The sequence below is a fragment of the Trichomycterus rosablanca genome, chromosome 14 (genome assembly GCF_030014385.1).
Source record: "Trichomycterus rosablanca isolate fTriRos1 chromosome 14, fTriRos1.hap1, whole genome shotgun sequence".
NCBI lineage: Eukaryota > Metazoa > Chordata > Actinopteri > Siluriformes > Trichomycteridae > Trichomycterus > Trichomycterus rosablanca.
This window is the reverse complement of record NC_086001.1, coordinates 1615571-1636024: the sequence shown is the minus strand read 5'-3', so window position 1 is coordinate 1636024 and position 20454 is coordinate 1615571. Positions and strand designations below refer to the sequence as shown.

At 43.9% G+C, this 20454-nt stretch overlaps 1 long non-coding RNA gene across 1 annotated transcript; it reads left to right on the top strand.

The window, feature by feature from the left end:
• The first annotated feature begins 9305 nt into the window (after positions 1–9305).
• On the top strand, positions 9306–11749 carry LOC134326758 (uncharacterized). The gene is made up of 3 exons (XR_010014575.1): positions 9306–9459; positions 10267–10345; positions 11559–11749. It is a non-coding gene; the product is annotated as an uncharacterized LOC134326758 (long non-coding RNA).
• Positions 11750–20454: the final 8705 nt, after the last annotated feature.

The following is a 20454-nucleotide window of genomic DNA, read 5'->3' as shown; positions in this document are numbered from 1 at the left end:
TTACTGTGTGTGTTCCCTGGTGTTCCTTGGTGTTACTGTGTGTGTTTCCTGGTGTTACTGTTTGTGTTCCCTGGTGTTACTGTGTGAGTTTCCTGGTGTTACTGTGTGTGTTCCTTGGTGTTCCTTGGTGTTACTGTGTGTGTTCTCTGGTGTTCCTTGGTGTTCCTGTGTGTGTTTCCTGGTGTTACTGTGTGTGTTTCCTGGTGTTCCTTGGTGTTACTGTGTGCCTTCTCTGGTGTTCCTTGGTGTTACTATATGTGTTACTGTGTGTGTGTTTCCAGGTATATCTGTGTGTGTTCCCTGGTGTTACGTGTGTTCCCTGGTGTTTCCTGGTGTTCCTGTGTGTGTCCCCTGGTGTTACTGTGTGTGTTTCCTGGAGTTCCTGTGTGTTCCCTGGTGTTACTGTGTGTGTTCCCTGGTGTTCCTTGGTGTTCATGTTTGTGTTCCATGGAGTTCCTGTGTGTGTTCGCTGGTGTTCCCTGGTGTTCCTGTGTGTGTTCCCTGGTGTTCCTGTGTGTGTTCCCTGGTGTTACTGTGTGTGTTCCCTGGTGTTACTGTGTGTGTTCCTTGGTGTTACTGTGTGTGTTTCTGTGTGTGTTTTCCTTGGTGTTACTGTGTGTGTTTTCCTTGGTGTTACTGTGTGTGTGTTCCCTGGTGTTACTGTGTGTGTTCCCTGGTGTTCCTTTGTGTGTTCCCTGGTGTTACTGTGTGTGTTTCTGTGTGTGTTTTCCTTGGTGTTACTGTGTGTGTTTTCCTTGGTGTTACTGTGTGTGTGTTCCCTGATGTTACTGTGTGTGTTCCCTGGTGTTACTGTGTGTGTTCCCTGGTGTTCCTTTGTGTGTTCCCTGGTGTTCCTGTGTGTGTTCCCTGGTGTTCCTGTGTGTGTTCCCTGGTGTTACTGTGTGTGTTTCGGTGTGTGTTTTCCTTGGTGTTACTGTGTGTGTTCCCTGATGTTCCTGTGTGTGTTCCCTGGTGTTCCTGTGTGTGTTCCCTGGTGTTACTGTGTGTGTTCCCTGATGTTCCTGTGTGTGTTCCCTGGTGTTCCTGTGTGTGTTCCCTGGTGTTCCTGTGTGTGTTCCCTGGTGTTCCTTTGTGTGTTCCATGGTGTTACTGTGTGTGTTCCCTGGTGTTACTGTGTGTGTTTCCTGGTGTTACTGTGTGTGTTCCCTGGTGTTACTGTGTGTGTGTTTGCTGGTGTTCCCTGGTGTTCCTGTGTGTGTTCCCTGGTGTTCACTGGTGTTACTGTGTGTGTTCCCTGGTGTTCCCTGATGTTCCTGTGTGTGTTCCCTGGTGTTCTGTGTGTGTTCCCTGGTGTTCCTGTGTGTGTTCCCTGGTGTTCCTGTGCGTGTTCCCCGGTGTTCCTGTGTGTGTTCCCCGGTGTTACTGTGTGTGTTTCTGTGTGTGTTTTCCTTGGTGTTACTGTGTGTGTTTTCCTTTGTGTTTCTGTGTGTGTTTTCCTTGGTGTTACTGTGTGTGTTTTTCTTGGTGTTTCTGTGTGTGTTTTCCTTGGTGTTACTGTGTGTGTGTTCCCTGGTGTTACTGTGTGTGTTCCCTGGTGTTCCTGTGTGTGTTCCCTGGTGTTCCTGTGTGTGTTCCCTGGTGTTACTGTGTGTGTTCCCTGGTGTTACTGTGTGTGTTTCTGTGTGTGTTTTCCTTGGTGTTACTGTGTGTGTTTTCCTTGGTGTTACTGTGTGTGTGTTCCCTGGTGTTACTGTGTGTGTTCCCTGGTGTTCCTTTGTGTGTTCCCTGGTGTTACTGTGTGTGTTTTCCTTGGTGTTACTGTGTGTGTTTTCCTTGGTGTTACTGTGTGTGTTTTCCTTGGTGTTACTGTGTGTGTGTGTGTTCCCTGATGTTACTGTGTGTGTTCCCTGGTGTTACTGTGTGTGTTCCCTGGTGTTCCTTTGTGTGTTCCCTGGTGTTACTGTGTGTGTTTCTGTGTGTGTTTTCCTTGGTGTTACTGTGTGTGTTTTCCTTGGTGTTACTGTGTGTGTGTTCCCTGATGTTACTGTGTGTGTTCCCTGGTGTTACTGTGTGTGTTCCCTGGTGTTCCTGTGTGTATTCCCTGGTGTTACTGTGTGTGTTCCCTGGTGTTACTGTGTGTGTTTCGGTGTGTGTTTTCCTTGGCGTTACTGTGTGTGTTCCCTGATGTTCCTGTGTGTGTTCCCTGGTGTTACTGTGTGTGTTCCCTGATGTTCCTGTGTGTGTTCCCTGGTGTTCCTGTGTGTGTTCCCTGGTGTTCCTGTGTGTGTTCCCTGGTGTTCCCTGGTGTTCCTGTGTGTGTTCCCTGGTGTTACTGTGTGTGTTTCCTGGTGTTACTGTGTGTGTTCCCTGGTGTTACTGTGTGTGTTTGCTGGTGTTCCCTGGTGTTCCTGTGTGTGTTCCCTGGTGTTACTGTGTGTGTTCCCTAGTGTTCCTGTGTGTGTTCCCTGGTGTTCCCTGGTGTTACTGTGTGTGTTCCCTGATGTTCCTGTGTGTGTTCCCTGGTGTTCTGTGTGTGTTCCCTGGTGTTCCTGTGTGTGTTCCCTGGTGTTCCTGTGTGTGTTCCCTGGTGTTACTGTGTGTGTTCCCTGGTGTTCCTGTGTGTGTTCCCCGGTGTTCCTGTGTGTGTTCCCGGTGTTACTGTGTGTGTTTCTGTGTGTGTTTTCCTTGGTGTTACTGTGTGTGTTTTCCTTGGTGTTTCTGTGTGTGTTTTCCTTGGTGTTACTGTGTGTGTGTTCCCTGGTGTTACTGTGTGTGTTCCCTGGTGTGTTCCCTGGTGTTACTGTGTGTGTTCCCTGGTGTTACTGTGTGTGTTTCTGTGTGTGTTTTCCTTGGTGTTACTGTGTGTGTTTTCCTTGGCGTTACTGTGTGTGTTCCCTGGTGTTCCTGTGTGTGTTCCCTGGTGTTACTGTGTGTGTTCCCTAATGTTCCTGTGTGTGTTCCCTGGTGTTCCTTTGTGTGTTCCATGGTGTTCCTTTGTGTGTTCCCTGGTGTTACTGTGTGTGTTCCCTGGTGTTACTGTGTGTGTTTCTGTGTGCGTTTTCCTTGGTGTTACTGTGTGTGTGTTCCCTGATGTTACTGTGTGTGTTCCCTGGTGTTCCTGTGTGTGTTCCCTGGTGTTATTGTGTGTGTTCCCTGATGTTCCTGTGTGTGTTCCCTGGTGTTATTGTGTGTGTTCCCTGATGTTCCTGTGTGTGTTCCCTGGTGTTCCTGTGTGTGTTCCCTGGTGTTACTGTGTGTGTTCCCTGGTGTTACTGTGTGTGTTCCCTGGTGTTCCCTGGTGTTACTGTGTGTGTTCCCTGGTGTTACTGTGTGTGTTCCCTGGTGTTATTGTGTGTGTTCCCTGGTGTTCCTGTGTGTGTTCCCTGGTGTTATTGTGTGTGTTCCCTGATGTTCCTGTGTGTGTTCCCTGGTGTTCCTGTGTGTGTTCCCTGGTGTTACTGTGTGTGTTCCCTGGTGTTACTGTGTGTGTTCCCTGGTGTTACTGTGTGTGTTCCCTGGTGTTCCTGTGTGTGTTCCCTGGTGTTATTGTGTCTGTTCCCTGATGTTCCTGTGTGTGTTCCCTGGTGTTCCTGTGTGTGTTCCCTGGTGTTCCCTGGTGTTACTGTGTGTGTTCCCTGGTGTTACTGTGTGTGTGTTTCTCTCGTTTGTGCAGAAGAATCGTTCCTCCAGAGTAAACCTCACCTCTACACCGTCGTCTCTGCGTGTATTTTTTACGCTAACGCTGATTCTGATCAATCGTACGAGCGCGGTGTAAAAGTCAGGAACGCGCCCCGCTCCCCCCCCTCCCCCCAGAGAGACAAAAAGGCCTGTTAATGTCCTCGCTGGTGCTTAATGACATTCCGCCGCGTCTTCAACACGCCATTGCACAGATATTGAAGCCATTCGTTTTGGAAATAGGGTGCCGGCGCCGAGATTACTTCATCTGAACGCCGTCCTCCACCGGCCGGGCTTTTTGTGTCCTAATGCGCCGGTGCGTAACGCCGCATTGTATCACGGCACTTTGTTTTGATGACTTTTTTTGATGAGTGTACGCGTGTTTATTCCAGACTGATTTCATTAAGCTGCAAGATTTTTATACACCTCATCGATTCTCCCAGTGTGGAGTGTGTGTGGAGTGTGTGTGGAGTGTGTGTGGAGTGTGTGTGGAGTGTGTTCCTGTGTGTGTTCCTGTGTGTGTTCCTGTGTGTGTTCCTCAATGAGTTCCTCGGTGTGTTCTTGGGTGTGTCCCTGGGTAAGTTCTTGGGTGTGTTCCTCAATGAGTTCCTCAGTGACTTCCTGAGTGAGTTTCTGGGTGTGGTCCCACGGACCCACTAGGACTGACCAGGAGTAATTAAAACTTCTTCTGACGCTCTAGCAACACAATCAGGATAAAGATCAAATCATTTTCTCTCGCTCACACACACACACATTCTCTCTCACACACTCTCTCTCTGTCTCACACACTCTCTCACACACACACACACACACACACACATTCTCTCTCCCACTCTCTCTCACACACACACTCTCACATTCTCTCACACACTCTCTCACACACACACACACATTCTCTCTCCCACTCTCTCTCACACACACACTCTCACATTCTCTCACACACTCTCTCACACACACACACACATTCTCTCTCCCACTCTCTCTCACACACACACACTCACATTCTCTCACACATATACACACCCTCACATTCTCTCACGCTCTCTCTCACACACACTCTCACATTCTCTCTCACATATACACACCCTCACATTCTCTCTCACACACTCTCATTCTCTCTCACACACTCTCACACATATACACACCCTCACATTCTCTCTCACACCCTCTCTCACACCCACTCTCACATTCTCTCTCACACACACTCACACATACACACACATTCTCTCTCACAAACTCTCTCACATTCTCTCTTTCATTCTTTCTCTCATTCTCTTTCACACATTCACACACTCACATTCTCTCGCTCTCATGCTCTCTCACACATTCTTTTACATTCTCTTTCACACACTCATTCTCTCTCTCTCTCTCTCTCTGTGTAGTGGTATTGATCTGATATGAGAGAGCACTAAAGGTTAATGATGCGAGTATTGATTAAAATGAACACTTATTTAACGCTGCGCCGCCTGTGAGGTGATAAAATCCTTCTGCAGAAACGGATTAACGTGATCACAGCGAATATTAAACGTGTCTTCTACCTGACCCGGGACCACCGCTCTGTTCCTTATCATTCATATTCCTCCTTCTCTCCCAGTTTAGTCATAGCCGGTTCCTCTTCCTCTGCTGGAGATGGTGTACGAGGAGGGTATATCCTCCTGACACGCCCTCCCTCCGACACGTGAGCGCTCCACCGACCCCTTCTTATCCCCCCGTACTTCCGTGGAGCAGCGCGTGAGGTCGGTCTCGCTCATGGAGAGTCACGCTCTGACCCCGCCCACTTTTTAGTCCCGTCTTGTCCCACCCGGCAGACTAGTGGCCGATTTTGTCTGCTGCACTGTCTGCACTGCCGATCGTACCCGCTAGGGGGCGCCCAGCCGACCGGTACCAGAGCTGAGATTCGAACCTTAAGAATTTAGACATGCCCTCTTCTCGGGAGTGTAGGATGAGAACGCTAGGTTTAGGTTTTCAGACGGGCAAAAAACAAGCTGTTTAAATAAATCGAGAGAGCTAAACGTCGATGATGAAGAGTTGGCGCTCGGCCGTTTGGCAGCTTGGTGCCGCGCCGTGTGCCAGCCTCACCAGCAGCCTGTGACAGAAGGAGCTCATTTTCGTTTCCCTCGGTCTCTGGTACGGCGGCCAGCGGCGACCGAGACGAGCGGCGGGAGATAATTATCGTCCCCTCCGGCTAGCGGAGACAAAGAGCGGGTGACATTTCGCTCCGACGCGGCTGTAGCTAAATCCCGCTAATCGCCGCAATAACAGTCCTGAAGGGGCCGATCGTTTCTGCCGCGCTGACACGAGCGTGGCGCTAAATAGCTTGTTTGGCTCTGCGACGTCTGCCAAGTGAACGCTCCAGCTTTGAAATACGCTACACTGGTGGTGTCTAGATGAGCAATGCATCATGGGTAATGTAGTCAATAAAGCATACAGTTATGGATGGATCATATACTTGGAGCATTTGTCTAATAAAGGCGTCTTGTGAGACAGGAGACACCCGTTACAGCGGTGTGGCTTCTTAGTAAGAGTGCGCAGGTGCTAGACTGGCCTGCCTGCAGTCCAAACCTGTGAGGGAGGTGAAGATGAGGATGCAGGCAGGTGGATTTGCGATAGAAGGGCAGGAGTGAAAGGGACAGTTTGGGAGACAGTAGGGAGGCTCTATAGAGGGCGCTGGAGGTAGCGTAGATGAAGATGCTGAGACGCTGAGACTGAGACGTTCTGAGCATGTGCAGAAAAGGGGTGAGAGTTCCGGACGATGGTTTATGGATGCAGTAAAGTTGGGGAGGATGTTCAGGACGGGGCGGAACCTCAAACTCATGGGTTCGAATCTCAGCCCTGATACCGGCTCGTACGGTGGGTTGGATTGCTGTAGGGGTTCCTTATAGCTGCTGTAATTCTGCCCTCTGCTGGCTGATCGATGGCGCTGCACAGAGACGGGGGATAATGGAGATCGGTGCGTGACTCTCCGTGCGCGATGTGGGTCTCCGTATACAGCGGGTGAAAAGAAGCGGTCTGTGCTGCAAACGTGTGAGTGGAAGAGAAATGCGATCGAGTTGTATAGCCTAGTGGTTAAGGTACTAGACTAGTACTGAACTAGTAATCAAAAGGTCGCAGGTTCAAGCCCCACCATTGCCAGGTTGCCACCGTTGGGCCCTTAAGCGAGGCCCTTAACCCTCAGTTGCTTAGACAATATATTGTCACACTACTGCAAGTCGCTTTGGATAAAAGCGTCTACTAAAGCCAAGCTCAGCTGGTAGGGCACTGGGCTACTAATCAGAAGGTTGCTGGTTCCAGCCCCACCACCACCACTGGGTTGCCACGGTTATGCCCTGCGTGTGGATGTTTGTGTTTGGAGGTTTGAAACAGAAATAACCGCGCCTCTCTCTCTCTCCTCCAGAGCGTGACGTGATTTACTCCGCGTCTTTACGGCGCTTTAAACGGAGCTCTAAACGTGAACATGCGCGTTTATCAGCGGCCGGGGCCCGTACGACAGATTTACCAGCCGGCGTCGAGCCCGCGTTAAAAATTCACGCTCGTCCTGCTGCTACAACAAACATTTGTCGTGTAGCGGGCTCTCGACGGGCCCTCGGGGGCAGAGCCGGGCTCTGACTGGTGGATTTACGCCAGCGTGTAAACAGGCTGACATTTAACACCGACCCGGATACGGCGTGGCCGTGAATTTAAGAGGTGCTTAGCCATCTGTACGCGCCGTCGTTTCTTTCCGCGCTCTCGGGTTCTCGCTTTATTTCTTCTGTTCGTTTGTTCTTTTTTTTTTTCCGCTGCGCAGCGGAGCGACAATAAAAAGCCATTTGCAGAATTAGTCGCGTCTCCCTGATACGCAGGAATAAAATAAAAATGATGACGATCATAATCGCCGAACGGCGTTATCGAGACTGAACAGTCCGCCGCTCTTAATGGAGTGCTGTAACGACGGGACGACCGTGAAGAAGCTGGATTGAGTCGTGATCATGACTTCATCAGAGGGACGGACTCAGGGTGACGGAGCACAGGCTGAGATGATCTGAGCATGTGCAGAAGAGGGATGAGAGTTCTGTGTGAAGGTGCTGAGGTGGTTAGATGGTATGGATGATACAATAAATATTACAAAGTTGATTAATAATTTTGTGAATAAATTAATAAAATAAGTTATAATTTAATCAATAAATCAATCAATTTATAATTATTTAATAAACGCAATAAACCATATAAAATAAATAAGTAATACACTGTAAAATTGCATAAATAAATGAACTGAATATTAAAATCTAAAAAACAATTATAAAACAAAAATAATAAACGAATATTATACAATATCACATATGAAAATAAATACAAAATTTAAAAAATAAATATTACAAATTCAATTAATACATTTAATAATTAATTAATAAAATAAGTAATAATTAAATCAATAAATATGAATTATTAAACAAACATAAATAGCTACATAAATTAATAAATAAAACAATAGTGCAGCCATAATAAATATAAATACTGTCAGAATAAAATGAAGCATTGGCCATGTTTAAAGAGAGTCCAGAGTTCAATGTTTGTTCAGTTTTTACTTGTGCAGTGATTTATAAGAGTCAGTCAGTTGTTAGTGTGTGGTTTGGGAGTGTTCAGTTCCCGTATGGCCCTGATATATAAAATATATCGTATAAAATATGATATATAAAATAAAGCATTAATACACTGTAAACTTGCATAAATAAATAAACTAAATAATACAATCTAAATACTAATAATTATTATACAAAAATAATAAATATAAAAATAAATACAAAATGTGAAAATAATTCTTACAAATTTGATTAATAAATGAATAAAACAAATAAATCAAAATACACCTATGAATTAATGTACAAACATAATAAATAGCTACATAAATCAATACAAAATATATAATAAATAAATCAATGTATAAATATTTAATAAATGCAATAAAACATATACAATAAATAATTAATACACAGTAAAATTGCATAAATAAATAAACTGAATAATAAAATGTGAAAACTAGTAATTAATATACAAAAATAATATGAAAATAAATACAAAATGTAAAAATAAATGTTACAAATTTGATTAATAATTTCATAAATAAATTAATAAAATAAGTAATAATTAAATCAATAAATAAGCCTATTAATTATTATAAAACATAATAAATAGCTACATAATTCAATATATAATTATTTAATAAATACAATAAACCATATAAAATAATTAATACACAGTAAAATTATACAATTACACAAAAATAATGAATGAATAATATAAAATATTAAATATGAAAATAAATACGAAATAAAATAAGAAAAAATGAAATATTTCAAATTTGATTAATAAATTTAATATTAAATTAAATAAGAAAAGAAAATAAATAAATACAAATATGAATTATTAAACAAACAATAAATAGCTGCATAAATCGATACAAAATACGTAATTAATCAATTTATAATGATTTAATAAATGCAATAAACCATATAAAATAAATAAGTAATACACAGTAAAATTGCATTAATAAATAAACTGAATAACAAAATCTAAAACCACATTAAATCCATCCATAAATCAATGATTTAAAATAAACACTAATTTAATAAATAAATAAATGAACAGCTCATGTGAACGTGCAGCTGACTGACCTGCGTCACTTCCGCTCGGAGGGGGCCGGTAGATGTAGTCAGGAACATGGCTGGTGTAGATGATCAGAAATCAGCGCTTTCTTTACCTAAACACTCGTACTGGTTCGATTTCTGGCTCTTTATTCTATTCGATGTTGTATTTTTTCTCTTTGTGTATTTTTTAATTCCGTAGCAGGTGAGAAATGATTGTTTATTAAGTTGTGAAAGTTTATGTTTACTTATACACGCGCTAACAGACTAATTACATTACACATAGAATATTTACACTCTAAATGTGTTATTAATTATTTAATTTTAATACATCTAATCACTGATTTTTAGAATGAAGGCATTTATTTTTACATCCGAGCTTTAAACTGAATATAATGAGGCGGATAGCGTCTAAACGCCAGAAAGGCTCAGAGTCTAGGGCTGTATCCTAAATCTCCCCTTATTCCCTACCGCAGTGCACTACCCTGTGTAATGTTTATACGCAATCTAGTGCACTAGCATTCGATCAGTGTTGCAATTGGAACTCGGCCATGTCATGTGATGTAAGATGCAGAAATAACGATTTAAACCAGTTTAAATTGTTTAAAATTGTTCTTAAATTATTAAATTTGCTTTTTAATACGATTCTAAATCTATTCAGGTATGAAACGTTTGTTTTTTGTGTCTATAGCTGCTTATAGGGAGGATTGGGTGTGGTGGTAACGTTCCTGAACCGGGCACTTTATTAGAAACACCTACAATTACTAACTGTAGCCCATCTGTACACTTGCTCTGTACTTTTTGTCGACCCCCTGGACCCTACTGATCGATACAAAATGACCTGCATTAAGAATGACACGGTTAAATGTGTCGCTCTGGTATGAGTGTAGCAGGTGCAGCAGTGTTGTTAGGATTTATAGCAGCAGTGTGCTGTGATGAGAAAACGTCCTCTGATAATGTGATGTTTGTTACCTGGATGACTTTAAAGCTTCATAGCTGTTTCTGTGATCAGTGTGCAGAAGCTGAGCGGGATGGGAGCACTGGGACCAGGACCAGATCAGGTGGATCATCTGGAGAAGACATGACACTTGGTAAGCACATGTACGACTCACTGCTCATCATGTATTATTTAAAATCACAAGGATGACTTCTTGTCATTACTGTATTATCTAAAACTAGAACCACAGTGGCGATGAGTGTGTGGGTGCCACACAGCAATATGAGTCCCAGGGACCCGGGTTTGATTTTCACCTCCAGTCGCCTGTGCCCGCATGGGATTTTGTCTAGGTTTTTGTTCCCCTTGGTTCCGTTCCACTTCCCAAAACACTACTAATAAATTGCCCCTCGGTGTAAGCAAGTTGATGTGGGGTTAAACTGCCCTGTAATGGACCCACTGGGACTCTGATCAGGATGAAACACAAGCTATACATTCAGAAGCAAATAAAAAGCATGTGTGGCGTGCTTGTGTTCATGTGTGCCTTCGTTTCTTTAGGGTGGTTCGCATCACGTGGATACCATGTTTCTATACAATTACTGACTGTAGCCCATCTACTGCTCTTTACCATATTTATCCATCAAAATTACCCCCCCATAGGACCCCTACTAACCAAAAATGTTGGATCATTCTGAGCACATCAGTGACACTGACTGTGTAGTAGGTGCAGCAGTGTTGTTGGGATTTTTAGGAATCCACGCTATCTTTCTGGACGGTTTTTGATCAGCCTAACTGCCAGATTTCTATTCTTGGTTGGGGTGCTAATTCTCCCCCCAGCATTGACACTGAGGTGATTAAAATCCCAACAACACTGCTGCACCTGCTACATTAATCCCAGTACCAGTCCTTTGTGATGACAGTGTACAGAGCTACAGTCAGTAATTGTATACCCACAAAGTACTTTTGAGTGCTAGGTGTAGCTTATAATCAATTGACATATACAGTATATCAGACAGGTGTTCCTAATAAAGTGCTTGATAGGTGTACAAATATATATAGAACAATAAAGGCCAGTGTACAGAGCTACAGTCAGTAATTGTATACCTGCAAAGTACTCGTGTGGTAGGTGTAGCTTATAATCAATGAACATATACATACCAGACAGGTACATACTGGTTATAGTGAGGTGGATAGTGTCTCAACACCAGGAAGGCTCCGAGTACTGGGCTGTATCCCAAATCTCCCCTTATTCCCTACAGCTGTGCACTACACTGTGTAATGTTTATATACAATCTAGTGCACTAGTCTTCAATCAGTGCTGCGATTGGGACAGAGGTGCACTTCTTACAAATTTCTCTTTCTTTTTGCAGGGGGGTTGCGACTGTTTCCGGTGCCCACGGTGTCCACGCTCGTCACCCTGCTGACCGCACTGACTCCCGGATTCCCAGAATGCAACACTGAACCGCAGCAGCACTGGCTCAATGCCGCACCTTCTCATTCCTTTCTCGTTATAAAGCTCGTTATTAAGGACTGTTAATTAAAGCTAATTTATTTTTCCTGATGTGTGGAGTTTGTTCTTTGAGTCCATAAGTATTGGCACCCCTGGTAAAGGGTGGTATATGCACAATATGGACAAAAGTATTGGGACGCCCCTTCTTATTACTGAATTCATGTGTTTTAGACACAGCAGTTGCTAACAGGTGTAATAAATCAATCATATAATGTAAATGATATGCCTCTGGTGTTGCAGCAACAGTTTAGGGAAGGTTCTGTCCTGTTCCAGCATGAGCGAGGCCTGACCTCAGCCCCACTCAACAGCGACTGATCAATCAGTGCCCAGCTGTACTGACTGAACAGGCACAAATGGTTCATTGTGAGCCAGACCCGTACTGTCCAACATAAGTCAGTGGGTCTGTGTGAAAACCTATCGACCCGATCTGCTCCCTCTGCTTCCTACCTGATCAGCTGCTTCAGTAGACAGGATTCTAATAAGACATGGAGCTCATACGGCAGGTTATTTAGACGCTCTATTTAGTCTCGGACGGGCTGAGGCAGCACAACCCGCCAGCACGCCAACTAACGTCTCCCTCCGTGTACCGAAACGGTTAAACTGTCCCTGACGTCCACAGAACGAGGTAAAATAATCGCCCTACTTGGTCTCTTTAAGGAGAGATTAACGCGAGTATCTTCAGACAGATCCGTCGCCTCCAGCAGCACCTCATCCGTCCCCCTTTTAGCCGAGCCGCCGAGCTAAACGTGATCTAAAGCGCCCGAGCCCGTGACCTATCGTCTAGTCTGGATTCTTTTTCCCTCTCCTCCCACGTATCAGCCGCCCGGAGTCTGAACCTTAAACGAGCGGCAGGCGTCTCGTCAGAGACGGATGGGTCCGAGAGATCAGAAGAGCAAAATACAGAGTGGAGCAGAGAGAGCTCTCCTCCATCACGCCGGGCGCCCACAAAAGAAAAGCCTCTTTGTGGTTCGAAAAAAAAACGGCGAGCACTTTAGATTTTCTACTCCACTCGGAGCTCAGAGGTTCAGCAGGTCGATTTCATCAAATAAATGATCGTCGGCGTTATCGCCGGCCGCCCGGAGGCCGTTCGGGGAGAGAAAAAGGGCGAAATTTCAGGTCTGTTCGTCTGAAAGAGTGAAGAAATGCTCGGTGGATAAAGCAGAGCTGACTTTAGACCTTTGTTTGGCACTTGCCCACTAGTTCCACTTCAGAGGAGAGATTTATGACGCACTGATTCCTCTTTTAACGTTTTAAAAACATCGGAACACAAGCTAACGTCTGAAACATGGAACATAGGTGATGCTATGACGACTAGATACGAAAACTGACCATTAAGTGACCAAGAGTCAGTCGTTTGAGAGCAAGGAAGGGTCGACAGTCACCACTGTGAGTTCTCAAAATAAAAAACATTATTACAAGATTCTAAGAATCCGAATTCCATTCAGTAATGTTTTATCACCACTTGGTGGTATCCTGGTCAGGTTTGCGGTGGGTCCGGTGCAGTAACACAACCCAGACAGGATGCCAATTCATCGCCGGGCTTCGACAACCAACCCCAAACCCAGAAACTTCCCCCCTCCCCACACCATAACACAACCAATGAATGTGTGACATCGTATCTGTATCTAGACGCCCGACTGAACGACAGCACCGCTCGGGATTCGAACCCTGGATCCCAGCGGTAGTGTGTTAGCGCAACTCACCACTGCGCCACCGGAAGCACAATCTGTTCAAGTTCACATTCTGAAGCGGAAAGTGCAAATTCTCTCGACTAAATGGGCACAAAAAGAAACGCCAATTACACGTACCTAGAACTGTTAAAGAAACACTCCAATAATAAATGTAATAGAAGAAAGTAAAGAAAAGTAGTAAAGAAAGGAAAAAAAGGAAAGGGAGGGAGGGAAACTAAAGTAAAGGAAAAAGAAAAGGGAGGGAAAGGAAACAAAGAAAGTGAAGTAAGAAAGGAAAGAATAGAAAGGAAAAAAAGAAGTAAACAAAGGAAAAAAAGGAAATGAAGGGAGGGAAACTAAAGTAAAGAAAAAAGAAAAGGGAGGGAAAGGAAAGAAAGAAAAAGACAAAAAAAGGAAGGAAGGAAGGAAGGAAAAGACAAAAAAACAGGGGGAGGAGAGAGAGAGAGAGAGAGAGAGAGAACTGCTTGTGCTGCCTGGGTCATGTAAAAGATGACAATCCTGATCTAGATGCACTCTAAAAAAAAAAATAATATACTGGATCTACTTTAAAAAAATTATGGTAACAATTTGCATGCATTTTTTTTTACGTAATCTCAACTAGAATGTTTTAAGTAAATGCAACAAGCCTTTTGCTGTTAGACTAACTTAACTAAATTAGGTAATATCAACATAAAAATCTTCAACATCAGGCTAAATTAATCTGAACCCACTTAATTTTAATTTCATTGTTTTGTTCCACTAACCCAAATAAATTAGGTTCCGCTAACATGATTATGCTGAATATTATGAAGCTTAGTTAATTATGAATAAAAGTTAGTTATGAATAAAAATCTGTTTGTTATTATGTAATAAAGGGTAAAAGTGTCAGTATAAGAGTTGTAGTATGTAATGTGGGTTACACTTGATAAAATACAACTTGTTTTGGAGCAATCTGATGAATATTGTAAAAGCTATTGAAGTTATTAATATGCTGAATACTTTAAATGATATTAAAGTTAGTCGTTTCTTTCTGAGCTGTTGTTTTTTGTTTCAGCATGGACAAGGTGGTTCATAGTAAGAGAGCGCAAGTGCTAGACTGGCCTGCCAGTTCCGAACCATTACAGTGTGTTAACACATAGTAAAAAAGCCCCTGTCCCAACTTCTTTCGGGTACAAGTGTGGGAATGCAGCTTGGACCAAATGATGCTTCATCCTCGGCTCTCTCTCTTTCACACACACACACACACAGTGACCCAAAGTGAGACTCGAACCCGGGTCCCTTGGTCCAACGTTGCTGTGCAACCCTTCCTCTAACCCCGATGGCGATTTTTCACCTCTTGCTGCACAAATCGCTCATCGCCCGCGGGCGTTTCTGAACTCGACCTCCGGTTGCTACGGTTTCACTGATGCCAAGCGTACTTTACTGGCTGGCATGTACAGACCACAAGTCAGAAGTCATAAAGGACGGGGATGTTTGTCACCATGACAACAAGCTTCTCCTCCATCTCTAGTATCTCGGTTATCTAGGAACCGATGCTCAATGCTCAAGGTTACGCGGTTATGTATCCGCGTACGGGTCGCGACCCCATGCCCATGCCAACGTCTTGCTTTGGATGCCCTTCCTGACCTAACTCTTTATTTATCCGGGCTTGTGACCTGCACTGAGGGTGCACCGACACCCATGTGCCTCCAAGTGTGTCCCGTTCTGTATCTGTGAGCCCGGGTCTGGGATTCGAACCCCCGACCTGCTGTTTCCAGCATTGTGGCTCTTACCGTTACACCACAGGCTAACGATAAGAAAGCTAATGTTTGCTCCGCTTCCGGTCACCGGAAACCGCAGCTGAACGTGTCACAACAGCTAAGCCGACGTTCTTGCTCGAAAGGGATTCGAACTCATAACCTTGCAGTCCCTGGTGCAGAGCCTGACCCATCACCAGAGTTAACACTCCCACAGAATGAGCGCCTGCTGTGAGGAACCGTAGGAGTCCTGATGCTTCGCTGCGGAGCTAAAAACAGACAAACCGAGGTTACGTGGTTTAGTATCCGCCCCCGCCGTGAGAACGGGTCGCGACCCCATGTACCGCTGTCTGTATGAGCTCTGGTTCGAACCGACGTCTCGCTTTGTCTTCCTCTAATCCGAGAATATCCCAGACAGCTCCGACCTCTGAGATCTGCTCTCCACCCACACTGCACCACATCAGACGTCCAGAAGTATTCGGACATCCTTTCTAACCTTTAATCTTAAACCTGCAAGATTCTGGACTGGGATTCCAACCCCCGAACACCCGAACCTATTAATTTGGCAGGGTGTCCACATACTTTTGAAGTATAACAGTTTATTCTCTTTATGTAATATCACGCTGAAGGCGGTGCAGATATTAATCCGCCGTGTCCGCGCCTCTTCATGATCCGCCGCTCCATCTCGTACGGTCGCCGGCAGTACTAATCTCTCCCGACTCAGGTTTCAGATTTCGGAGTGTGGGGGGTGGGATTTGGGATCAGGGGGTTGATAAGAGGTTTGGGATAAATCCTTAAACCCCCCTCAGCGCTCGCTGGTTCTGTTCGCTCCCACTCTCCTGCTCGTTAGCCACCGCCGGGCAGCATCGATACGGCTTTACGGTCCAGATAGTAATTAAGACGGGATGCGGCGTGAACGTCGGCGGGTCAGGGGGGTCGCCAAGTACCTCCAGGTTCGGAACGAGGTGCGCTCCCGCTTTTACCAAATCGAGCCAGTTCCAACCCTCCCTGTCCCTACTAAACATCCACTGCCGCTTGGACCGCCTCTCTTCTGACCACGGAGAACCACAGGTCACGCTGTACGGTCCAAAAGTGTTCAGACGCCTGACCCAGAGCTTGTCAGACATCTCATTATTAAAATGGAGACGAAGACTTTGAATGACCTTTGTCTGTGGGAATTTGTGTCCCATTCAGTCAGTACAGCTGGGCGCGATTGATCAGTTGGTGTTCCGGTTCATCAAAGAGCTGTTGAGTGAGGCTGAGCTCAGGGGCTCTGTGCTCTGTTATTATTAAATTTATTATTATTATTATTATTATTATTAAATATATTTTAATATTATTATTACATTTATTATTATTATTATTATTATTACATTTATTATTATTATGATTAAATTTATTATTATTACATTTATTATTATTATTATTATTACATTATTATTATTACATTATTATTATTATTATTACATTTATTATTATTATTATTATTATTATTATTACATTTATTATTATTATGATTACATTTATTATTATTACATTTATTATTATTATTATTATTATTACATTATTATTATTACATTATTATTATTATTATTACATTTATTATTATTATTACATTTATTATTATTATTATTATTAAAATTATATTTATTATTATTATTACATTTATTATTATTATTAATTATTATTATTATTACTATTATTATTATTAATAAATATATTATCATTATTATTTGTATTATTAAATATATTATTAATATCAATATTAATGAATTAATATATTATTATTAAATATATTATTATTATTATTACTATTACTGTAATTATTATTATTATTATTATTATTATTATTATTATTATTATTATATTATTATACTTGTTGGAGATCCCATTCCAAAATTATTTATTTATTATTTATAATTATTTTTTTTATTTGTATTTTGTATTTTTTATTTTTTTTATTTTTTTTAAGTATGTCTGTGGGAATTTGTGCCCATTCATTCAGTAAAGCCGGGCACTGATTGATCAGTCCGTGTTCCGGTTCATCCTATACTGTCTGCTTACAGTTCCTAAAGCTCTGTGTAAGAATCCACCGCTGGCTGGTGGAAAAAGAAGCGACCGGCAAAGAAATCGTCACTCGTCTGACGATTAATTGATATAAATATTGACCACCCACCCACTCAGACCCCCTAGACCTCACCCACCCAGCCTGAACCCCTAGTTCCAGTGATCTAGAAGCACCACTGATCCTGTAACCGAAAACACGCCACGCCTCATTACAGATCAGAATAACGGAACAGGAACTTTATCGCACCCGTTCCTGGGTGTTCAGTCCTGCATCCTGCACCAAAATAACCCTGTCTGAATAATTCCGGCTCATGTACGGCGTCCACGAGCGCCGTCGCTCCAGATCGGGCGCTTTTAAATCTACATACGCGGCCGAACAAAAGCCGAGAAGCTCTGACGGAATTTCTCGCCGCTGCTTCCGATACCGTCGAATTATCCGAAATACGAGGCGGCAGCTTTTTATTTATTTATATTTTTACTTTGTGCGTCTTCACACAGAAACAAAACGGCGATGTGACGCGTCAGACGCGGCTGAATGTCCTCGTTAGCGGGAACGTTCTCAGGAGGAAACACTTAGCGGCTGAGCGGAACGAGCGAGGAGCTGAATGAGTCCACCTGCTCTCCTGAAAGAACGTCGCCGTGCACTTTAACCATGTTTTTACATCGAATCGGGGGGCGGTGAGGCGGCACTGCAGAGTTTAGCATGTTCTCTGGCCCCTCCTGCGATTTGTGGGTATACAATTACTGACTGTAGCCTGTTGTTGCTCTGTACTTTTGATCACCCCCTGCAATTTAATTATCAATACAAAATCACCCCCATAGGTCTGACCTGTGATGAGTGCAGCAGGTGTTGTTGGGATTTTATCAGTGACACATACCCTGTTCTTACATACGACTGTGACAGTCAGTCGTTGTATACCCACAAAGATATTTAACTGTACCTATACTGTATGAACCAGATAGGCACTCCTAATAAAGTGATGGTGACCCTAAAGGTGTCCGTTTTCTGTGACTGGGGTACAAAGAAAGGGGGAGGGGGTAAATCTACAGAACCACATGTGCTACAGTCAGTCGTTGTATACCCACAAAGATATTTAACTGTACCTTTACTGTTTGAACCAGATAGGTGTTCCTAATAAAGTGATGGTGACCCTGGAGGTGCTCGTCTTCGGTGACTGGTGTACAGGGGGGGCAAATTTAGAGATTATCATGTGCTACACAGTCAGTTGTCAGTCGACACGTACCCTGTTGGCGCTGCTACAGTCAGTAGTTGTAGACCCACAAAACCATAAATATATTCTTAACTATACCTTTAATGTATGTGCCAGATAGGTGTTCCTAATAAAGTGATGGTGACCCTAAAGATGCCCGATTTCTGTGATTGGGGTACAAAGAGCTGGGGAAGGGGGGCAAATTTACAGAACATGTGCTACAGTCAGTCATTGTATACCCACGTAGATAGTCTTAACTGTACCTATAATGTATGAACCAGATAGGTGTTCCTAATAAAGTGATGGTGACCCTGGAGGTGCACGTTGTTGGTGACTGGGGTACAAAGAAAGGGGGGGGGGGGGGGGGGCGAATGTACAGAACAACATGTGCTACAGTCAGTAGTTGTATACCCACAAAGATATTTAACTGTACTTTTACTTTATGAACCAGATACAGTAGGTGTTCCTAATAAAGTGATGGTAACACTAGAGGTGCCCGTTTTTGGTGACTGGGGTACAAAGAAAAGAGGGGGGGGGGGGCAAATTTACAGATCAACACATGCTACAGTCAGTCGTTGTATACCCACAAAGATATTTAACTGTACCATTAATGTATGTGCCGAACAGGTGTTCCTAATAAAGTGATGGTGACCCCGGAGACGTCTGTCTCTGTTAACTGGGGTACAAAGAAGGGGGATGAAAGGGGTCAAATTTACAGATCAACACGTGCTACAGTCAGTCATTGTATACCCATATAAATGTTCTTAACAGTACCTTTAATGTATGTGCCAGATAGGTGTTCCTAACAAAGTGATGGTGACCCCGGAGTATTCTGGACGCACCCTGGCGTGGCTTCAGCCCGAGCGGTATCGGAAATACAAAGGATTTAAATAGCTTTAATCAGAAACTAGACGTGATTTGATCCTCCGGCATGGGGGGGGGGAAGGGGGGTGGATGGGCGACGCCCCTATCTGATTATTTCGGTTAGTTCTTCATTACACTTCGCGCTTGAGATAACACGCTAAATTTCAAAGATCGTTTGTACGATTGAAATGGAGAGAGCGAAATGAGCGAGAGGAAGAGAGAGGTGGTGGTTCGGCGTGGGCGCGATGTATCCGACTCTGATCGGGTGGCGCGACTCGGATCGCGCTTCCGAACTTCCATTTACGTACATTTAAGGGCCTTGCTCAGGGGCCCAACACTGGCACCTTAGAGATGGTGGGGCTTAAACCGGTGACCTTCTGATTATTAGTCGCTGAGCGGTGTGTGTCTGAGGGAGAGAAGATACAGTGAAGCGACAGCGACAGTGAAGCGACAGCGACTCCTGCTGGCTGGTCGAGGCACCGACACAAGTGGTGGACAAGCACAGAGAGCACAGTGTGTCTCTCCATATTCAAAACAGTCCATACTACACAATATGGCCGAAAGTATCGGGACGCCTCTTCTAAAGACTGAATTCAAGTGTTTCAGCTACAACAGAGGCTACCAGGTGAAATAAATCAGTGATATAAAGTAAATGACACGCTACTAACAGTTTAGGGAAAGTCCTTTCCTGTTCCAGCATGAGCGAGCTCAGTTTAAAGGAATTCCAGTGTCCTGCACAGAGCCCTGACCTCAGTCCAAATCAACATAAAGGGCACAGATCTGTTAATAATATCGTGTACGGTAGATGGTGAAAGACCTGAATTAAAAAGTTACATCTGTTAGGGACTGTTGTGGCTGAAACACATGAATTCAGTAATTAAAGGGGCGTCCCGATACTTTTGGCCATGTAGTGTATATAACTGGTACATGAACTCTTGATCTGCAATTTTACACCAAATTCCCCTTTTTTCCTCCCAGTGAACACACACACACACACACACACACACACACACACACACACACACACACACACACACACACACACACTCGGCCGCTAAATGACACACCACCACAGACGGTAATTACGGTTAAATGTGACCCGCGGTCGGACGCCGTGCCAGTGAGGAAAACTGTTTGGTTTCCGTGGTTACTGGACAAAGGACGGGGAGGAATGACCGGGCGCAGGTTCAGCGTACAGGATCGCGGCG